Source organism: Excalfactoria chinensis, chromosome 3 (assembly GCF_039878825.1).
Source record: "Excalfactoria chinensis isolate bCotChi1 chromosome 3, bCotChi1.hap2, whole genome shotgun sequence".
NCBI lineage: Eukaryota > Metazoa > Chordata > Aves > Galliformes > Phasianidae > Excalfactoria > Excalfactoria chinensis.
This window is the reverse complement of record NC_092827.1, coordinates 57,924,076-57,930,468: the sequence shown is the minus strand read 5'-3', so window position 1 is coordinate 57,930,468 and position 6,393 is coordinate 57,924,076.

Genomic DNA, 6,393 nt, shown 5'->3' with positions numbered 1-6,393 from the left:
ATGTTCAGTTCCCAGTGACACACTTGGATGTGGAAGACATTCATAATAAGTCAGTTTGCTGGATCTGAACTGTGGAGGGTGACCTGAACTGTGATGGACAGTACTGGTAACTCAGTCAGCCTTCAGTCTTACTGTGATTTTGTCTGCCAGGAAGAAAAATGAAAGCTCACAATACCAACTTAGAACTTCCCTGATTCACTATTTGCAGCTAAGACAGACAGCAGTGCTTATTCTGTTTATAATCCTAGGTACAATGAAAGAACACTGCACAGATCTCCAACAAGTCATAGCTGACCTCTGGGATGTGGAGCCACCTGCTGTCCCCAAAAGGCCACAGCAAAATGACTCAGATTAAGGGCAGGACCTAATGTTTTTCTAAGCAAACAAATCTTTACAGCCATTCCATACTCCTACTCTCTGTTATACTTCACAGTAAGGATCAGCACAATTATAGGTAAACCTGCATTCGGCTTTTGGATTCAACGTCAAATTAATTCCTCAGAAACAAATGCAGTTTTGGAGTGATGTGAAATGACTACTTAAATCCATAAATGCTGTCTTTTTGAGGACTATAAGTGTAACATGGTTGAAGATGAAAGAGACATTTATTGTGCATTACTCTGATTAATCACTTCTAATTCAACATACTTTTCTGGAGTGCACACAAATTTGCACATACCCACAGATGCTTGAATAAAAGTGCATCAAAGTCTGTGAAATTATTGAATGTTCACAGTACTTTTTGCTGTATTATGCTTCTTAGGTAATGTTTTACTTCACAGTTATTTTCATCTAAGGGAAAAAATGATGCTTCTCTTTTTCACTTACAAACCTCGCTACAAAATCCCAAAAATGGAGACTGATTACATTAGTAGAAACTACACATTTAAAAAGAATAATCTAGATAGGAACATAAATGGAAAAAGGGAAAAAAAAAAAAAAAAGAAAAAAAACACCATTATTCAATAAACAGAAGGTTGTTGTTATGTTGGGCAAGAAACAGCAGTAGGGTCACTGAGTTTTCACCAGACAGCAGGTAACACAGCAACTACAAAGCAAAGGCAGAAATTTTAAAGAAAATAGCAGAGTGAACATAGGAAGTGGAGGAGAGAGGGAAGCTTAGTTACAACAGCCTGTGAAGGTAACCCCCTACATGACTGCTGAAAATTTCTATGATGGGTTTTATTCGGTTGTAGGTATTTCTGATTTCACTGAATTTCCATACACTGCTCTGGTTGTTCTGTGGGTTTTTGTGGGTTTGTTTGTTTTTTTCATTCTGTTTTGGTTTTTGTATGTTTGTTTGTTTGTTTTTGTCCTTTTTTTTTTCCTCAGCCACTTCTAAGGTATATCATATTCTTGATGATTGTTTGTTCAGGACCTGTAAGAGATTTGCTGAAGTTTTACAGTGTTTATCTGAACTACTTGGCTACTAGTACTATTTCTTTAAAACAAGAACACCCTGAAGATTTTTTCAAACAGGGTTTTGCTCATCCCGTACAGGTAGATTCATCAATCCATAGATTTGAATGCAAAAAAACTAATGCTATAATCTTATACTAGGACATTTTACATAACTACTCTGCTAGATGATGTAATCTAGACCAGTGTGTAATGTAATGGAAACCAGTGCATGATGTAGTCTTGCCATTTTTTATTTTTTTTTTTCAATTTTATATTTTATTTTAGGGGCAGGAGGGGTGGTGTTTCTGATTTAATGAGTGAGTTTGAAGTTCAAAAATCCTATTACACCCCTGTATGGGAGATTGGTAATCACAGCCTGAACCTCTGATTAATCAGCTGAGGCAAGTATGGGATCAGCTGTGGGAGCACAGGTGAGAGTGATGTAGCTGTGCTCCCGGAAGGGGTGGAGCTCGACTCCATCCCCTCTGAGACCTCATTTAAGGGCTGACTCCCACTGAAGCAGTATCTCTTGGAGATTGCTCACCAGTGAGGACTGCCCCAGCTTCTTCAGCCAAGGCACCACCACTGGTGAGTTTTCCTTTACTCTTACCTTCTGTACATTTGCTACCATCTGTTTATTAATAACCAATACAACCCCCCTGATACTTTGGTTCAAAACATACATCTGCTACACGTGTTTTAAAAGCAAAGCTACTTGAACTGGCCAGTGCTTCATTTTTTATCTGTTCTGATGATTTTTGTGGGAGTTCAAGGACTCCCTGCTGTTAGAAACCACTTCCATGTATATGGGATGTTTTTTTTTGTTTTTTTGTTTTTTTGTTTTTTTTTTAAGTTTGTGTTTGTAAGATACAGTTTTTACAGGAATTAATTTGGTCTTCTCCTTTGAGTAAAGTCAAGGCAGAGAGACAGGCTCCTCCAGGGCAATACAGAGCATTTACCAGTTCTTCGTCTGAATCAGGATGACGTTCAGCTTTAATAAGAAAAAAAGCAGATCTTTTCAAAACCTCCATAATTCTCTGAAGAAAATAAATGAGACATTTTGAACTTCTCAGTATTCTCCATAGAAGGCAAGGTTTTCACGTTTTTACTCACAGCGCATTATTTACTTCCAACTAGCCATCTTTTCAGTGTTGGTGTAGAGAACTAGACCCAAAGTTCCAGACAAGTGCCTGTCATTTCACTAATGAATTCATATACTGACCACTGTTTTCCCTAAAAACACATATTTAAGGGGACCCAAGGGTTGTATTTCACCCAAGGGTCATATTCTCCACGGGCTTTACTTACTTTTCCCAGTAGCCCCTACTCACTTGTTTGCTATTATCTATGAAGGTGTCACAATTGCCTTTCTTTAGCATATTTTTTTGTTCCCAAATCCATTACTTGGCACCTGTGTGCATTAAGACATACACAGATGAATTCAAGGAGCATTCAAACATGAGTATAAACATGAAGTTGAAACAAACTCTAAATAGTAAGTAGATATATATTCTAATTTTAGAAAAAACACCTCTATTAGTTATTTACATTCAAATTTAAAACTTCCACTGCAGCGCATCTTGTAGATAGAAACACAGTGCGTCTGTGAATGCAGAATTATGCTGCTAATTCTCCTAAAAATACATTATACAGTGAACACAGATTGTCTATGCCATTTCTACAGCATAGCTTGTTAGCTTGTTTTGGAACAAAAAAAAAAAAAAAAAAAAAAAAAGCCTTCCCACATCTGAATTTCAAATGACAGAGATAATGATGGCAATATTAAAAGACAATGTAAATGCTATATCAAGTACCTAAAAAAAATTAGTCTTGCATTGCTCTGTAATGAACTGTATTATTCCAGAGGCCATCAACACAGAGGGAGATTATAGTTATTAGTGTCAGCAATAGAAGGCCGCCTGTTCAGAATTCATTTATGGATAATGCTTGTCTTCTCCATTAACAAGAAATTCATGTTAATGCATGAAATTCTGAACCATCACAAGCTGATGCCATCATTCTCCATTTCTTAATTTGTACATTTTCAGAGCATAAGAGTTTGATTGTCCTAATTGTCAGACACCTGACATATGTTGATACACCAGGACCTTTGCATCTCTGGGAGGAACTGGGAGGAATGCTTTCTTCTGATGCTTCTTACTAACATCACCGCAGTAGAAAAGTGGAGATTTACACAGAAGGAGACTAAGAGGAAACAGAAATGCAGGAACAACCGTGAATTAGTGCATGTCCTCAGCCCTCTTGTTTCCTATTCTTTATCTTCTGCTTCTTCAAAAAGAAAGTTACAAGAAAATACCCCAAATTAAGGATGCAAACATAATTAAATTTTAAGAGCTTGCATCATGTCTGCTCTGTTGACAAAGTCAAGCAAATATTAAGTAAGAAGGTTGGGTATGTACGTTCACAGATCCATTAAACAATGATTTTGAATTGGAAGAAAACTCAAGAAGGAGGGGAATTGAAAATTATCGCTCTGTACTTGGTTAAAATTCAGTGAAATCACGTGAAAGTAATTTCACCTTCATTCTATTTGCAAGAAATAGTCTGAAAAAATAATATTTTGATGTTCAGGAGAAACAACTGAGTTGAATTGGAAGCTACATACTAAAGGAGGGTACACTGTCTATCTTGTTTTCTTGGTTGGAGACTTCAGTGTTGACAACGTCAGATATAGCATAATATAGTATATAATGTATTTTCCAGTCAGTTATCAGTCCTGCCACAAGAACAATCAGTTTGATCCTAGATTATGTAGATAAAAGTTTTTTTATTAATAAACAAATATTGAAAGGAAGCTTGTTAGCTTGTGGAAGGCTCTCAAGAGAACTCAGCAGAACATTAATATCACAGTTCTGAGAAAATCAAATAACGCAGATGTGAGTCAGCACTAAAATTATTCAATTGCCTTTGGATAAGAAAAGCTAATCTTTTTCATATCAACTTTTCAAAACAAAGGCCCTATACCTAATTTTGTTGTTGTTCAAAAAGCAGTAAATTACAAGTAGCAAGAGGGATAGAAACACTCTTTATGGTATTGTGGCTACAGGCAACCTACAGGTAGGGGAACAAGCATGTTACCACAGGAGTATTTGGACCACTGTGGTTGTAGATTATTTACAGAATATCTGAATCCCAATGTGCTAATTTGCAATGAAGTAAGCAAAGAATTCCTGAGACTGGACTGGTTTACAGTCATATGGTTGCATGTTTTGTTCAAATGCATCTCCAATTGCACATAGCCATATTCTGGCTTGAGGAGAGACAAAGTCACAGAAGGAATATCTGGCTTATGGAATCTAACTCTTCAGTTAGGAAATGGTGGTTATCATCATGTCTATGATGAAATTCCTCTTGACAGAAAGGATGCTTGAAAAAGAAATCTCTAACTTTATTTTGAAAAGCAAATCATCATCAATCCTCACGATATGAAAAATTCAGTGTCATCATTGACTATCACAGTCTACATTAGCAATCCCCTGTTTTATTAGTGGAGCAGACTGCTGGAACTAATTCACATAGGAGCTCTCTGCGATAGGCACTTCTCATCACCACGTTACATATGAGGTTGAATCACTGGATAGGAGTGATTTAATTAAAATCATATAATCTGTGAATGGAAAACAAGTTTGGAACCTCAAATGTACATTCAAAATACCCTGTAAGCTTTCTCATAGGATAATAATACAGATCAAGGGTATGAGGGACATTAAAAGGATGACAATACAGATAAAGGTACAGATAATAATCTGCACCTCTAGCTCTCATTATGCCAAACCAAAACCAAACTTAGGAACAAAATTCAGTCTACCCTGCACCTCCTACATGGAAATGATCCCATTTGTTCATGAGGGACCTATAGAGATCCTAAATTATATTTCTCCTGAATCCTGACATGTTGTATGCCTGCATTTAAATCACAAGTACCTTCTTAGTAGACACTAGGCTTTGCTGTAAGCAAAGCAAAAATAGGTCTATGATGCAGCGCTCTCTGATGTCTGTGACCTCTTCTACACCCAGCGCTAATTCAAACTTTCTCATCTTAATTTTAAAACTATCACTAAAATCAGCCAACATGAGGTACCTGATACATATCTGGATTTTGCTTCCAGGATTTATTTCATGCTCAAATTTTTGTATGACTAGTGCTATCATATAAACTCTATCTTCATCACTCCTCTGAATACCCAATTTCCCTTCTTTTGTTTAATGTGAGATATCTACCCCCATTTTCAAGACATTTGTGCCCCCGAAGTGCAGATGTTTTCTTGCTGCCTCAGCCCTGAGCACTCTCACCTGCTTCTTCCAGTCAGCGTCAGCATCATAATTCATCCTTTTTCTTGTACTAGAAACCTATTTCAGAGCCAACACATAAGGTGTAGCCACCTGCAATTCTTCAATTTGTCATCAGCAAGTTTACTAGAATAAATAATTTCACAGCAAATAAATGGTGCTCTTGATGAAATATCACATCAGTCTGGAAAGGTGATATATGTGTTTTGCAGCAGTATGGAATTTTATTCATGGCTCCTTCTGGAATTTGTAGAGTGAAAGTCTCAAATCTCACAGAAAAGAACATCACCACTTGAGCCATTTTCACCACTGCTACAATTTATGAACTTAAGTGCTAGCCAAGAATGTAATGATTGTAATAAATATAGAAGTTAAGAAAACGCACACCTTAGAAATGTACCCTATGCTTTAGCAGTAGATCTGTAAGAACACAAATAATCCAGTGGATGATTGGAAAATGGTGTCCTTTTCAAGGACTATGACAGTGGAGATGCCTCTGAATTTTCATTTGTCTTCTTGTGCCATATCATGTCCATGGTTTTGGGTTTAAATAGACTGCGCAGATATTTCATATTACTGTCCTTAACATCACCATATGAACATTTTTGACAAAACAACTTATGACTTTTCAACCCTAATCTTGTAGGGTGGTCTACAGAGCTAGCTGAAATTCACTGATGT